Raw genomic sequence first — 17,010 nt, forward strand, 5'->3', positions numbered from 1 at the left:
ACAGAAATTGCATCGGGATTGAATACAACAGTCACCATGCGCACTTTCCTCCATGGGTGTAATGTCTCAAACAGTTTACGCTTTGATCGTTCCCTGGAAGACCAGTAGTAGTTTCCGATGCACATCTGGAGGCATCCTGTAATCTGTGGACAATCAGAGTGTTGATGAAACACAGTAATTGCATCGTGATTAAATACAACGGTCACCATGCGCATTTTTCTCCATGGGAGTAATGTCTCAAACAGTCTACGGTTTGATCGTTCCCTGGAAGACAAGTGGTATTTTCCGATGCAAATCTGGTAGCATTCTGTAATCTGTGGACTATCAGAGTCTTAATGAAACACAGAAATTGCATCGGGATTGAATACAACAGTCACCATGCGCATTTTCCTCCATGGGAGTAGTGTCTCAAACAGTCTACGTTTTGATGGTTCCCAGGAAGACCAGTAGTAGTATCCGATGCACATCTGGAGGCATTCTGTAACCTGTGGACTATCAGAGTGTTGGAGAAACACAGAAATTGCATCGGGATTGAATACAACAATCACCATGCGCACTTTCCTCCATGGGTGTAATGTCTCAAACAGTTTACGCTTTGATCGTTCCCTGGAAGACCAGTAGTAGTTTCCGATGCACATCTGGAGGCATTCTGTAATCTGTGGACTATCAGAGTGTTGATGAAACACAGAAATTGCATCGGGGTTGAATACAACAGTCACCATGCCCAGTTTCCTCCATGGGAGTAATATCGCATACAGTCTACGCTTTGATCGTTCCCTGGAAGACCAGTAGTAGTTTCCGATGCACATCTGGAGGCATTCTGCAATCTGTGGACTTTCTGAGTGTTGATGAAACACAGAAATTGCATCGGGATTGAATACAACAATCACCATGCGCACTTTAGTCCATAGGAGTAATGTCTCAAACAGTCTACGCTTTGATCGTTCTCTGGAAGTCATTATAATTGTTTCCGATGCACATCTGGAGGCATTCTGTAATCTGTGGACTATCAGATTCTTGACGAAACACAGAAATTGCATCGGGATTGAATACAACAGTCACCATGCCTAATTTCATCCATGGGAGTATTGTCTCAAACAGTCTACGCTTTGATCGTTCCCTGGAAGACCAGTAGTAGTTTCCGATGCACATCTGGAGGCATTCTGTAATCTGTGGACCTTCAATGTGTTGATGACACACAGAAATTGCATCGGGATGGAATACAACAGTCACCATGCGCACTTTCCTCCATGGGAGTAATGTCTCAAACTGTCTACGCTTTGATCGTTAACTGGAAGTCCAGTAGTAGTTTCCGATGCACATCTTGAGGCATTCTGTAATCTGTGGACCTTCAAAGTGTTGATGAAGCACAGAAATTGCATCAGGATTGAATACAACAGTCACCATGCGCACTTTCCTCCATGGGAGTAATGTCTCCAACTGTCTACGCTTTGATGGTTCCCAGGAAGACCAGCAGTGGTTTCCGATGCACATCTGGAGGCATTCTGTAATCTGTGGAAGTTCAAAGTGATGATGAAGCATAGATATTGCATCGTCATTCAATACAACAGTAACCATGCGCACTTTTCTCCATGGGAGTAATGACTCAAACAGTCTACGCTTTGATCGTTCCCTGGAAGACCAGTAGTATTTTCCGATGCACATCTGGAGGCATTCTGTAATCTGTGGACTATCAGAGTCTTGATGAAACACAGAAATTGCATCGCGGTTGAATACAACAGTCACCATGCCCACTTTCCTTCATGGGAGTAATGTCGCAAACAGTCTACGCTATGATCGTTCCCTGGAAGACCAGTAGTACTTTCCGATGCACATCTGGAGGCATTCTGTAATCTGTGGACTATCTGAGTGTTGATGAAACTCAGAAATTGCATCGGGATTGAATACAACAGTCACCATGCCCACTTTCCTCCATGGGAGTAATGTCGCAAACTGTCTACGCTTTGATCGTTCCCTGCAAGACCAGTAGTAGTTTCCGATGCACATCTGGAGGCATTCTGTAATCTGTGGACCTTCAAAGTGTTGATGAAACACAGAAATTGCATCGGGATTGAATACAACAGTCACTATGCGCACTTACCTCCTTGTGAGCAATGTCTCAAACAGTCTACGCTTTGATCGTTCCCTGGAAGACCAGTATTAGTTTCCGATGCACATCTGGAGGCATTCTTTAATCTGTGGACTATCAGAGTCTTGATGAAACACAGATATTGCATCGGGATTGAATACAAGAGTCACCATGCGCACTTTCCTCCATGGGAGTAATGTTTAAAACTGTCTACGCTTTGATCGTTCTCTGGAAGACCAGTAGTAGTGTCCGATGCACATCAGGAGGCATTCTGTAATCTGTGGACCTTAAAAGTGTTGATGAAACACAGAAATGGCATCGGGATTGAATACAACAGTCACCATGCGCACTTTCCTCCATGTGAATAATGTCTCAAACGGTCTACGATTTGATCGTTCCCTGGAAGACCAGTAGTAGTTTCCGATGCACATCTGGAGTCATTCTGTAATCTGTGGACTTTCAAAGTCTTGACGAAACACAGAAATTGCATCGGGATTGAATACAACAGTCACCATGCGCACTTTCCTCCATGGGTGTAATGTCTCAAACAGTTTACGATTTTGATCGTTCCCTGGAAGACCAGTAGTAGTTTCCGATGCACATCTGGAGGCATCCTGTAATCAGTGGACAATCAGAGTGTTGATGAAACACAGTAATTGCATCGTGATTAAATACAACGGTAACCATGCGCATTTTTCTCCATGGGAGTGATGTCTCAAACAGTCTACGCTCTGATCGTTCCCTGGAAGACCAGTAGTAGTTTCCAATGCACATCTGGAGGCATTGTGTAATCTGTGGACCTTCAATGTGTTGATGACACACAGAAATTGCATCGGGATGGAATACAGCAGTCACCATGCGCACTTTCCTCCATGGGAGTAATGTCTTAAACTGTCTACGCTTTGATCGTTAACTGGAAGTCCAGTAGTAGTTTCCGATGCACATCTTGAGGCATTCTGTAATCTGTGGACCTTCAAAGTGTTGATGAAGCACAGAAATTGCATCGTCATTGAATACAACACTCACCATGAGCAGTTTTCTCCATGGGAGTAATGTCTCAAACAGTCTACGCTTTGATCGTTCCCTGGAAGACCAGTAGTATTTTCCGATGCACATCTGGAGGCATTCTGTAATCTGTGGACTATCAGAGTCTTGATGAAACACAGAAATTGCATCGGGATTGAATACAACAGTCACCATGCGCACTTTCCTCCATGGGAGTAATGTCTCCAACTGTCTACGCTTTGATGGTTCCCAGGAAGACCAGCAGTAGTTTCCGATGCACATCTGGAGGCATTCTGTAATCTGTGGAAGTTCAAAGTGTTGATGAAGCATAGAAATTGCATCGTCATTGAATACAACAGTCACCATGCGCACTTTTCTCCATGGGAGTAATGACTCAAAAATTCTACGCTTTGATCGTTCCCTGGAAGACCAGTAGTATTTTCCGATGCACATCTGGAGGCATTCTGTAATCTGTGGACTATAAGAGTCTTGATGAATCACAGATATTGCATCGCGGTTGAATACAACAGTCACCATGCCCACTATCCTCCATGGGAGTAATGTCGCAAACTGTCTACGCTTTGATCGTTCCCTGCAAGACCAGTAGTAGTTTCCGATGCACATCTGGAGGCATTCTGTAATCTGTGGACCTTCAAAGTCTTGATGAAACACAGAAATTGCATCGGGATTGAATACAACAGTCACTATGCGCACTTACCTCCTTGTGAGCAATGTCTCAAACAGTCTACGCTTTGATCTTTCCCTGGAAGACCAGTATTAGTTTCCGATGCACATCTGGAGGCATTCTGTAATCTGTGGACTATCAGAGTCTTGATGAAACACAGAAATTGCATCGCGGTTGAATACAACAGTCTCCATGCCCACTTACCTCAATGGGAGTAATGTCGCATACAGTCTACCTTTTGATCGTTCTCTGGAAGTCATTATAATAGTTTCCGATGCACATTTGGAGGCATTCTGTAATCTGTGGACTATCAGAGTCTTGACGAAACACAGAAATTGAATCGGGATTGAATACAACAGTCACCATGCGCACATTCCTCCATGGGTGTAATGTCTCAAACAGTTTACGCTTTGATCGTTACCTGGAAGACGAGTAGTAGTTTACGATGCAAATCTGGAGGCATTCTGTAATCTGTGGACTATCAGAGTGTTGATGAAACACAGAAAATGCATCAGGATTGAATGCAAGAGACACCAAGCCCACTTTCCTCCATGGGAGTAATGTCGCAAAGAAACTACGCTTTGATCGTTCGCTGGAAGACCAGTAGTAGTTTCCGATGCACATCTGGAGGCATTCTGTAAACAGTGGACAATCTGAGTGTTAATGAAACAAAGAAATTGCGTCGGGATGGAATACAACAGTCACCATGCGCACTTTCCTCCATGGGAATAATGTCTCAAACTGTCTACGCTTTGATCGTTAACTGGAAGACCAGTAGTAGTTTCCGATTCACATCTGGAGGCATTCTGTAATCTGTGGACTATCAGAGTGTTGATGAAACACAGAAATTGCATCGGAATTGAATACAACAATCACCATGCGCACTTTCCTCCATGACAGTAATGTCTCAAACAGTCTACGCTTTGATCGTTCTCTGGAAGTCATTATAATAGTTTCCGATGCACATTTGGAGGCATTCTGTAATCTGTGGACTATCAGAGTCTTGACGAAACACAGAAATTGCATCGGGATTGAATACAACAGCCACCATGCGCACATTCCTCCATGGGTGTAATGTCTCAAACAGTTTACGCTTTCATCGTTCCCTGAAAGACGGGTAGTAGTTTACGATGCCAATCTGGAGGCATTCTGTAAACAGTGGACAATCTGAGCGTTAATGAAACAAAGAAATAGCATCTGGATTGAATAAAACAGTCACCATGCGCACTTTCCCCATGGGAGTAATGTCTCAAACAGTCTACGCTTTGATGGTTCCCTGGAAGTCCAGTAGTAGTTTCCGATTCACATCTGGAGGCATTCTGTAATCTGTGGACTATCAGAGTGGTGATGAAACACAGAAATTGCATCGGGATTGAATACAACAGTCACCATGCCCACTTTCCTCCATGGGAGTAATATCGCAAACTGTCTACGTTTGATCGTTCCCTGCAAGACCAGTAGTAGTTTCCGATGCACATCTGGAGGCATTCTGTAATCTGTGGACCTTCAAAGTGTTGATGAAACAAAGAAATAGCATCTGGATTGAATAAAACAGTCACCATGCGCACTTTCCCCATGGGAGTATTGTCTCAAACAGTCTACGCTTTGATCGTTCCCTGGAAGTCCAGCAGTAGTTTCCGATGCACATCTTGAGGTATTCTGTAATCTGTGGACCTTCAATGTGTTGATGAAACGCAAAAATTGCATCGGGATGGAATACAACAGTCACCATGAGCACTTTCCTCCATGGGAGTAATGTCTCAAACGGTCTACGCTTTGATCGTTAACTGGAAGACCAGTAGTTGTTTCCGATGCACATCTTGAGGCATTCTGTAATCTGTGGTAGTTCAAAGTGTTGATGAAGCATAGAAATTGCACCGTCATTGAATACAACAGTCACCATGCGCACTTTTCTCCATGGGAGTAATGACTGAAACAGTCTACGCTTTGATCGTTCCCTGGAAGACCAGTAGTATTTTCCGATGCACATCTGGAGGCATTCTGTAATCTGTGGACTATCAGAGTCTTGATGAAACACAGAAATTGTATCGCGGTTGAATACAACAGTCACCATGCCCACTATCCTCCATGGGAGTAATGTCGCAAACAGTCTACGCTTTGATCGTTCCTTGGAAGACCAGTAGTAGTTTCCGATGCACATCTGGAGGCATTCTGTAATCTGTGGACTATCTGAGTGTTGCTGAAACTCAGAAATTGCATCGGGATTGAATACAACAGTCACCATGCCCACTTTCCTCCATGGGAGTAATATCGCAAACTGTCTACGTTTGATCGTTCCCTGCAAGACCAGTAGTAGTTTCCGATGCACATCTGGAGGCATTCTGTAATCTGTGGACCTTCAAAGTGTTGATGAAACACAGAAATTGCATCGGGATTGAATACAACAGTCTCTATGCGCACTTACCTCCTTGTGAGCAATGTCTCAAACAGTCTACGCTTAGATCGTTCCCTGGAAGACCAGTATTAGTTTCCGATGCACATCTGGAGGCATTCTGTAATCTGTGGACTAGTAGAGTCTTGATGAACCACAGATATTGCATCAGGATTGAATACAACAGTCACCATGCGCACTTTCCTCCATGGGAGTAATGTTTAAAACTGTCTACGCTTTGATCGTTCTCTGGAAGACCAGTAGTAGTTTCCGATGCACATCAGGAGGCATTCTGTAATCTGTGGACCTTAAAAGTGTTGATGAAACACAGAAATGGCATCGGGATTGAATACAACAGTCACCATGCGCACTTTCCTCCATGTGAATAATGTCTCAAACGGTCTACGATTTGATCGTTCCCTGGAAGACCAGTAGTAGTTTCCGATGCACATCTGGAGTCATTCTGTAATCTGTGGACTATCAAAGTCTTGACGAAACACAGAAATTGCATCGGGATTGAATACAACAGTCACCATGCACACTTTCCTCCATGGGTGTAATGTCTCAAACAGTTTACGCTTTGATCGTTCCCTGGAAGACCAGTAGTAGTTTCCGATGCACATCTGGAGGCATCCTGTAATCTGTGGACTATCAGAGTGTTGATGAAACACAGTAATTGCATCGTGATTAAATACAACAGTCACCATTCTAATTTTTCTCCATGGGAGTAATGTCTCAAACAGTCTACGCTTTGATCGTTCCCTGGAAGACCAGTAGTAGTTTCCAATGCACATCTGGAGGCATTGTGTAATCTGTGGACAATCTGAGTGTTAATGAAACACAGAAATTGCATCGGGATTGAATACAACAGTCACCATGCGCACTTTCCTCCATGGGAGTAATGTCTCAAACAGTCTACGCTTTGATGGTTCCCTGGAAGACCAGTAGTAGTTTCCGATTCACATCTGGATGCATTCTGTAATCTGTGGACTATGAGAGTGTTGAATCACAGAAATTGCATCGTGATTAAATACAACAGTCACCATGCGCACTTTTCTCCATGGGAGTAATGTCTCAAACAGTCTACGCTTTGATCGTTCCCTGGAAGACCAGTAGTATTTTCCGATGCACATCTGGAAGCATTCTGTAATGTGTGGACTATCAGAGTCTTAATGAAACACAAAAATGCATCGGGATTGAATACAACAGTCACCATGCGCATTTTCCTCCATGGGAGTAGTGTCTCAAACAGTCTACGTTTTGATGGTTCCCAGGAAGACCAGTAATAGTTTCCGATGCACATCTGGAGGCATTCTGTAACCTGTGGACTATCAGAGTGTTGGGGAAACACAGAAATTGCATCGGGATTGAATACAACAATCACCATGCACACTTTCCTCCATGGGTGTAATGTCTCAAACAGTTTACGCTTTGATCGTTCCCTGGAAGACCAGTAGTAGTTTCCGATGCATATCTTTAGGCATTCGGTAATCTGTGGACTATCAGAGTGGTGATGAAACACAGAAATTGCATCGGGATTGAATACAACAGTCACCATCCCCACTTTTCTCCATGGGAGTATTGTCTCAAACAGTCTACGCTTTAATCGTTCCCTGGAAGACCAGTAGTAGTTTCCGATGCACATCTGGAGTCATTCTGTAATCTGTGGACTATCAAAGTCTTGACGAAACACAGAAATTGCATCGGGATTGAATACAACAGTCACCATGCGCACTTTCCTCCATGGGTGTAACGTCTCAAACAGTTTACGCTTTGATCGTTCAATGGAAGACCAGTAGTAGTTTCCGATGCACATCTGGAGGCATTCTGTAATCTGTGGACTATCAGAGTGTTGATAACACACAGAAATTGCATCGGGATGGAATACAGCAGTCACCATGCGCACTTTCCTCCATGGGAGTAATGTCTCAAACTGTCTACGCTTTGATCTTTAACTGGAAGACCAGTAGTAGCTTCCGATGCACATCTTGAAGCATTCTGTAATCTGTGGACCTTCCAAGTGTTGATGAAGCACAGAAATTGCATCGTCATAGAATACAACGGTCACCATGCGCAGTTTTCTCCATGGGAGTAATTTCTCAAACAGTCTACGCTTTGATCTTTCCCTGGAAGACCAATAGTATTTTCCGATGCACATCTGGAGGCATTCTGTAATCTGTGGACTATCAGAGACTTGATGAAACACAGAAATTGCATCGGGATTGAATACAATAGTCACTATTCGCACTTTCCTCCATGGGAGTAATGTCACAAATAGTCTACGCTGTGATGGTTCTAAGGAAGACCAGTAGTATTTTCCGATGCACATCTGGAGGCATTCTGTAAACTGTGGACAATCTGAGTGTTAATGAAACAAAGAAATTGCATCGGGATTGAATACAACAGACACTATGCGCACTTTCCTCCATGGGAGTAATGTCTCAAAAGGTCTACGCTTTGATGGTTCCATGGAAGTCCAGTAGTAGTTTCCGATTCACATCTGGAGGGATTCTGTAATCTGTGGACTATCAGAGTGGTGATGAAAAACAGAAATTGCGTCAGGATTGAATAAAACAGTCACCATGCCCACTTTCCTACATGGGAGTAATATCTCAAACAGTCTACGCTTTGATGGTTCCCTGGAAGACCAGTAGTAGTTTCCGATTCATATCTGGAGGCATTCTGTAATCTGTGGACTATCAGAGTGTTGATGAAACACAGAAATTGCATCGTGATTGAATACAACAGTCACCATGCGCACTTTCCTCCATGGGAGTATTGTCTCAAATAGTGTACGCTTTGATCGTTCCCTGGAAGACCAGTAGTAGTTTCCGATGCACATCTGGAGGCATTCTGTACTCTGTGGTCCTTCAATGTGTTTATGAAACACAGATATTCCATCGGTATGGAATACAATAGTCACCATGCGCACTTTCCTCCATGGGAGTAATGTCTTAAACTGTCTACGCTTTGATCGTTAACTGGAAGACCAGTAGTAGTTTCCGATTCACATCTGGAGGCATTCTGCAATCTGTGGACTATCAGAGTGTTGAATCACAGAAATTGCATCGTGATTAAATACAACAGTCACCATGCGCACTTTTCTCCATGGTAGTAATGTCTCAAACAGTCTACGCTTTGATCGTTCCCTGGAAGACCAGTAGTAGTTTCCAATGCACATCTGGAGGCATCGTGTAATCTGTGCACAATCCGAGTGTTAATGAAACACAGAAATTGCATCGGGATTGAATACAACAGTCACCATGCGCTCTTTCCTCCATGGGAGTAATGTCTCAAACAGTCTACGCTTTGATGGTTCCCTGGAAGACCAGTAGTAGTTTCCGATTCACATCTGGAGGCATTCTGTAATCTGTGGACTATCAGAGTGTTGAATCACAGAAATTGCATCGTGATTAAATACAACAGTCACCATGCGCACTTTTCTCCATGGGAGTAATGTCTCAAACATTCTACGCTTTGATCGGTCCCTGGAAGACCAGTAGTATATTCCGATGCACATCTGGTAGCATTCTGTAATCTGTGGACTATCAGAGTCTTGATGAAACACAGAAATTGCATCGGGATTGAATACAACAGTCACCATGAGCATTTTCCTCCAGGGGAGTAGTGTCTCAAACAGTCTACGTTTTGATGGTTCCCTGGAAGACCAGTAGTAGTTTCCGATGCACATCTGGAGGCATTCTGTAATCTGTGGACTATCAGAGTGTTGATGAAACACAGAAATTGCATCGGGATTGGATACAACAATCACCATGCGCAATTTTCCTCCATGGGAGTAATGTCTCAAACAGTCTACGCTTTGATCGTTCTCAGGAAGTCATTATAATAGTTTCCGATGCACATCTGGAGGCATTCTGTAATCTGTGGACTATCAGAGTCTTGACGAAACACAGAAATTGCATCGGGATTGAGTACAACAGTCAGCATGCGCACATTCCTCCATGGGTGTAATGTCTCAAACAGTTTACGCTTTGATCGTTCCCTGGAAGACGAGTAGTAGTTTGCGATGCAAATCTGGAGGCATTCTGTAATCTGTGGACTATCAGAGTGTTGATGAAACACAGAAATTGCATCAGGATTGAATACAACAGTCACCATGCCCACTTTCCTCCATGGGAGTAATGTCGCAAACAGTCTACGCTTTGATCGATCCCTGGAAGACCAGTATTAGTTTCCGATGCACATCTGGTGGCATTCTGTAAACTGTGGACTATCTGAGTGTTAATGAAACAAAGGAATTGCATCGGGATTGAACACAACAGTCATAATGCGCACTTTCCTCCATATGAGTAATGTCTCAAACAGTCAACGCTTTGATGGTTTCCTGGAAGTCCAGTAGTATTTTCCGATGCACATCTGGAGGCATTCTGTAATCTGTGGACTATCAGAGTGGTGATGAAACACAGAAATTGCATCGGGATTGAATACAACAGACACCATCCCCACTATTCTCCATGGGAGTATTGTCTCAAAGAGTCTACGCTTTGATCGTTCCCTGGAAGACCAGTAGTAGTTTCCGATGCACATCTGGAGGCATTCTGTAATCTGTGGACCTTCAATGTGTTGATGAAACACAGAAATTGCATCGGGATGGAATACAACAGTCACCATGCGCTCTTTCCTCCATGGGAGTAATGTCTCAAACTGTCTACGCTTTGATCGTTCCCTGGATGACCAGTAGTAGTTTCCGATGCACATCTGGAGGCATTCTGTAATCTGTGGACTATCAGAGTGTTGATGAAACACAGAAATTGCATCAGGATTGAATACAACAGTCACCATGCCCACTTTCCTCCATGGGAGTAATGTCGCAAACAGTCTACGCTTTGATCGATCCCTGGAAGACCAGTATTAGTTTCCGATGCACATCTGGTGGCATTCTGTAAACTGTGGACTATCTGAGTGTTAATGAAACAAAGGAATTGCATCGGGATTGAACACAACAGTCATAATGCGCACTTTCCTCCATATGAGCAATGTCTCAAACAGTCTACGCTTTGATGGTTTCCTGGAAGTCCAGTAGTATTTTCCGATGCACATCTGGAGGCATTCTGTAATCTGTGGACTATCAGAGTGGTGATGAAACACAGAAATTGCATCGGGATTGAATACAACAGTCACCATCCCCACTTCTCTAGATGGGAGTATTGTCTCAAAGAGTCTACGCTTTGATCGTTCCCTGGAAGACCAGTAGTAGTTTCCGATGCACATCTGGAGGCATTCTGTAATCTGTGGACTATCAGAGTCTAGATGAAACACAGAAATTGCATCGGGATTGAATACAACAGTCACCATGCGCATTTTCCTCCATGGGAGTAGTGTCTAAAATAGTCTACGTTTTGATGTTTCCCAGGACGACCAGTAGTAGTTTCCGATGCACATCTGGAGGCATTCTGTAACCTGTGGACTATCAGAGTGTTGGAGAAACACAGAAATTGCATCGGGATTGAATACAACAGTCACCATGCGCACTTTCCTCCATGGGTGTAATGTCTCAAAGAGTTTACGCTTTGATCGTTCCCTGGAAGACCAGTAGTAGTTTCCGATGCACATCTGGAGGCATTCTGTAATCTGTGGACTATCAGAGTGTTGATAACACACAGAAATTGCATCGGGATGGAATACAGCAGTCACCATGCGCACTTTCCTCCATGGGAGTAATGTCGCAAACAGTCTACGCTTTGATCGTTCCCTGGAAGACCAGTATTAGTTTCCGATGCACATCTGGTGGCATTCTGTAAACTGTGGACTATCTGAGTGTTAATGAAACAAAGGAATTGCATCGGGATTGAACACAACAGTCATAATGCGCACTTTCCTCCATATGAGTAATGTCTCAAACAGTCTACGCTTTGATGGTTCCCTGGAAGTCCAGTAGTATTTTCCGATGCACATCTGGAGGCATTCTGTAATCTGTGGACTATCAGAGTGGTGATGAAACACAGAAATTGCATCGGGATTGAATACAACAGTCACCATCCCAACTTTTCTCCATGGGAGTATTGTCTCAAAGAGTCTACGCTTTGATCGTTCCCTGGAAGACCAGTAGTAGTTTCCGATGCACATCTGGAGGCATTCTGTAATCTGTGGACTATCAGAGTCTTGATGAGACACAGAAATTGCATCGGGATTGAATACAACAGTCACCATGCGCATTTTCCTCCATGAGAGTAGTGTCTCAAACAGTCTACGTTTTGATGTTTCCCAGGACGACCAGTAGTAGTTTCCGATGCACATCTGGAGGCATTCTGTAACCTGTGGACTATCAGAGTGTTGGAGAAACACAGAAATTGCATCGGGATTGAATACAACAGTCACCATGCGCACTTTCCTCCATGGGTGTAATGTCTCAAACAGTGTACGCTTTGATCGTTCCCTGGAAGACCAGTAGTAGTTTCCGATGCACATCTGGAGGCATTCTGTAATCTGTGGACTATCAGAGTGTTGATAACACACAGAAATTGCATTGGGATGGAATACAGCAGTCACCATAAGCACTTTCCTCCATGGGAGTAATGTCTCAAATAGTCTACCCTTTGATGGTTCCCAGGAAGACCAGTAGTAGTTTCCGATGCACATCTGGAGGCATTCTGTAATCTGTGGACCTTCAATGTGTTGATGAAACACAGAAATTGCATCGGGATGGAATACAACAGTCACCATGCGCACTTTCCTCCATAGGAGTAATGTCTCAAACAGTCTACGCTTTGATGGTTCCGTGGAAGTACAGTAGTAGTTTCCGATTCACATCTGGAGGCATTCTGTAATCTGTGGACTATCAGAGTGGTGATGAAACTCAGAAATTGCATCGGGATTCAATACAACAGTCACCATGCCCAATTTCCTCCATGGGAGTATTGTCTCAAACAGTCTACGCTTTGATCGTTCCTTGGAAGACCAGTAGTAGTTTCCGATGCACATCTTGAAGCATTCTGTAATCTGTGAACCCTGAAAATGTTGATGAAGCACAGAAAATGCATCGTCATTGAATACAACGGTCACCATGCGCAGTTTTCTCCGTGGGAGTATTGTCTCAAACAATCTACGCTTTGATCGTTCCCTGGAAGACCAGTAGTATATTCCGATGCACATCTGGAGGCACTCTGTAATCTGTGGACTATCAGAGTCTTGATGAAACACAGAAATTGCATCGCGGTTGAATACAACAGTCACCATGCCCACTTTCCTCCATGGGAGTATTGTCGCAAACAGTCTACGCTTTGATCGTTCCCTGGAAGACCAGTAGTAGTTTCCGATGCACATCTGGAGGCATTCTGTAATCTGTGGACTATCTGAGTGTTGATGAAACTCAGAAATTGCATCGGGATTGAATACAACAGTCTCCATGCCCACTTTCCTCCATGGGAGTAATGTCGCAAACTGTCTACGCTTTGATCGTTCCCTGCAAGACCAGTAGTAGTTTCCGATGCACATCTGGAGGCATTCTGTAATCTGTGGACCTTCAAAGTGTTGATGAAACACAGAAATTGCATCGGGATTGAATACAACAGTCACTATGCGCACTTACCTCCTTGTTAGCAATGTCTCAAACAGTCTACGCTTTGATCATTCCCTGGAAGACCAGTATTAGTTTCCGATGCACATCTGGAGGCATTCTGTAATCTGTGGACTATCAGAGTCTTGATGAAACACAGATATTGCATCGGGATTGAATACAAGAGTCACCATGCGCACTTTCCTCCATGGGAGTAATGTTTAAAACTGTCTACGCTTTGATCGTTCCCTGGAAGACCAGTAGTAGTTTCCGATGCACATCAGGAGGCATTCTGTAATCTGTGGACCTTAAAAGTGTTAATGAAACACAGAAATGGCATCGGGATTGAATACAACAGTCACCATGCGCACTTTCCTCCATGTGAATAATGTCTCAAACGGTCTACGATTTGTTCGTTACCTGGAAGGCCAGTAATAGTTTCCGATGCACATCTGGAGGCATTCTGTAATCTGTGGACTATCTGAGTGTTAATGAAACACAGAAATTGCATCGGGATTGAATACAACAGTCACCATGCGCACTTTCCTCCATGGGAGTAATGTCTCAAATAGACTACGATTTGATGGTTCCCTGGAAGACCAGTAGTAGTTTACGATTCACATCTGGAGGCATTCTGTAATCTGTGGACTATGAGAGTGTTGAATCACAGAAATTGCATCCTGATTAAATACAACAGTCACCATGCGCACTTTTCTCCATGGGAGTAATGTCTCAAACAGTCTACACTTTGATCGTTCCCTGGAAGACCAGTAGTATTTTCCGATGCACATCTGGTAGCATTCTGTAATCTGTGGACTATCAGAGTCTTGATGAAACACAGAAATTGCATCAGGATTGAGTACAACAGTCACCATGCGCATTTTCCTCCATGGGAGTAGTGTCTCAAACAGTCTACGTTTTGATGGTTCCCAGGAAGACCAGTAGTAGTTTCCGATGCACATCTGGAGGCATTCTGTAACCTGTGGACTATCAAAGTGTAGGAGAAACATAGAAATTGCATCGGGATTGAATACAACAGTCACCATGCCCAGTTTCCTCCATGGGAGTAATATCGCATACAGTCTACGCTTTGATCGTTCCCTGGAAGACCAGTAGTAGTATCCGATGCACATCTGGAGGCATTCCGCAATCTGTGGACTTTCTGAGTGTTGATGAAACACAGAAATTGCATCGGGATTGAATACAACAGTCACCATGTGCACATCCCTCCATGGGAGTAAAGTCTCAAACAGTTTACGCTTTGATCGTTCCCTGGAAGACGAGTAGTAGTTTGCGATGCAAATCTGGAGGCATTCTGTAATCTGTGGACTATCAGAGTGTTGATGAAACACAGAAATTGCATCTGGATTGAATACAACAGTCACCATGCCCACATTCCTCCATGGGAGTAATGTCGCAAACAGTCTACGCTTTGATCGTTCCCTGGAAGACCAGTAGTAGTTTCCGATGCACATCTGGTGGCATTCTGTAAACTGTGGACAATCTGAGTGTTAATGAAACAAAGGAATTGCATCGGGATTGAACACAACAGTCATAATGCGCACTTTCCTCCATATGAGTAATGTCTCATACAGTCTACGCTTTGATGGTTCCCTGGAAGTCCAGTAGTATTTTCCGATGCACATCTTTAGGCATTCTGTAATCTGTGGACTATCAGAGTGGTGATGAAACACAGAAATTGCATCGGGATTGAATACAACAGTCACCATCCCCACTTTTCTCCATTGGAGTATTGTCTCAAACAGTCTACGCTTTAATCGTTCCCTGGAAGACCAGTAGTAGTTTCCGATGCACATCTGGAGACATTCTGTAATCTGTGGACTATCAGAGTCTTGATGAAACACAGAAATTGCATCGGGATTGAATACAACAGTCACCATGCGCTTTTTCCTCCATGGGAGTAGTGTCTCAAACAGTCTACGTTTTGATGTTTCCCAGGACGACCAGTAGTAGCTTCCGATGCACATCTGGAGGCATTCTGTAACCTGTGGACTATCAGAGTGTTGGAGAAACACAGAAATTTCATCGGGATTGAATACAACAGTCACCATGCGCACTTTCCTCCATGGGTGTAATGTCTCAAACAGTTTACGCTTTGATCGTTCCCTGGAGGATCAGTAGTAGTTTCCGATGCACATCTGGAGGCATTCTGTAATCTGTGGACTATTAGAGTGTTGATAACACACAGAAACTGCATCGGGATGGAATACAGCAGTCACCATGCGCACTTTCCTCCATGGGAGTAATGTATCAAACTGTCTACGCTTTGATTGTTAACTGGAAGACCAGTAGTAGCTTCCGATGCACATCTTGAAGCATTCTGTAATCTGTTGACCTTCAAAGTGTTGATGAAGCACAGAAATTGCATCGTCATTGAATACAACGGTCACCATGCGCAGTTTTCTCCATGGGAGTAATTTCTCAAACAGTCTACGCTTTGATCTTTCCCTGGAAGACCAATAGTATTTTCCGATGCACATCTGGAGGCATTCTGTAATCTGTGGACTATCAGAGTCTTGATGAAACACAGAAATTGCATCGGGATTGAATACAACAGTCACTATTCGCACTTTCCTCCATGGGGGTAATGTCACAAATAGTCTACGCTTTGATGGTTCTAAGGAAGACCAGTATTAGTTTCCGATTCACATCTGGAGGCATTCTGTAATCTGTTGACTATCAGAGTGGTGATGAAAAACAGAAATTGCTTTAGGATTGAATACTACAGTCACCATGCGCACTTTCCTCCATGGGAGTAATGTCGCAAACAGTCTACGCTTTGATCGTTCCCTGGAAGACCAGTAGTATTTTCGATGCACATCTGGAGGCATTCTGTAAACTGTGGACAATCTGAGTGTTAATGAAACAAAGAAATTGCATCGGGATTGAATACAACAGTCACTATGCGCACTTTCCTCCATGGGAGTAATGTCTCAAACAGTCTACGCTTTGATGGTTCCATGGAAGTCCAGTAGTAGTTTCCGATTCACATCTGGAGGGATTCTGTAATCTGTGGACTATCAGAGTGGTGATGAAACACAGACATTGCATCAGGATTGAATACAACAGTCACCATGCCCACTTTCCTCCATGGGAGTAATGTCGCAAACAGTCTACGCTTTGATCGTTCCCTGGAAGACCAGTAGTATTTTCCGATGCAGATCTGGTAGCATTCTGTAATCTGTGGACTATCAGAGTCTTGATGAAACACAGAAATTGCATCGGGATTGAATACAACAGTCACCATGCGCATTTTCCTCCATGGGAGTAGTGTCTCAAACAGTCTACGTTTTGATGGTTCC

The sequence above is a fragment of the Schistocerca gregaria genome, chromosome 10 (assembly GCF_023897955.1).
Source record: "Schistocerca gregaria isolate iqSchGreg1 chromosome 10, iqSchGreg1.2, whole genome shotgun sequence".
In the NCBI taxonomy this organism is placed as follows: Eukaryota; Metazoa; Arthropoda; class Insecta; order Orthoptera; family Acrididae; genus Schistocerca; species Schistocerca gregaria.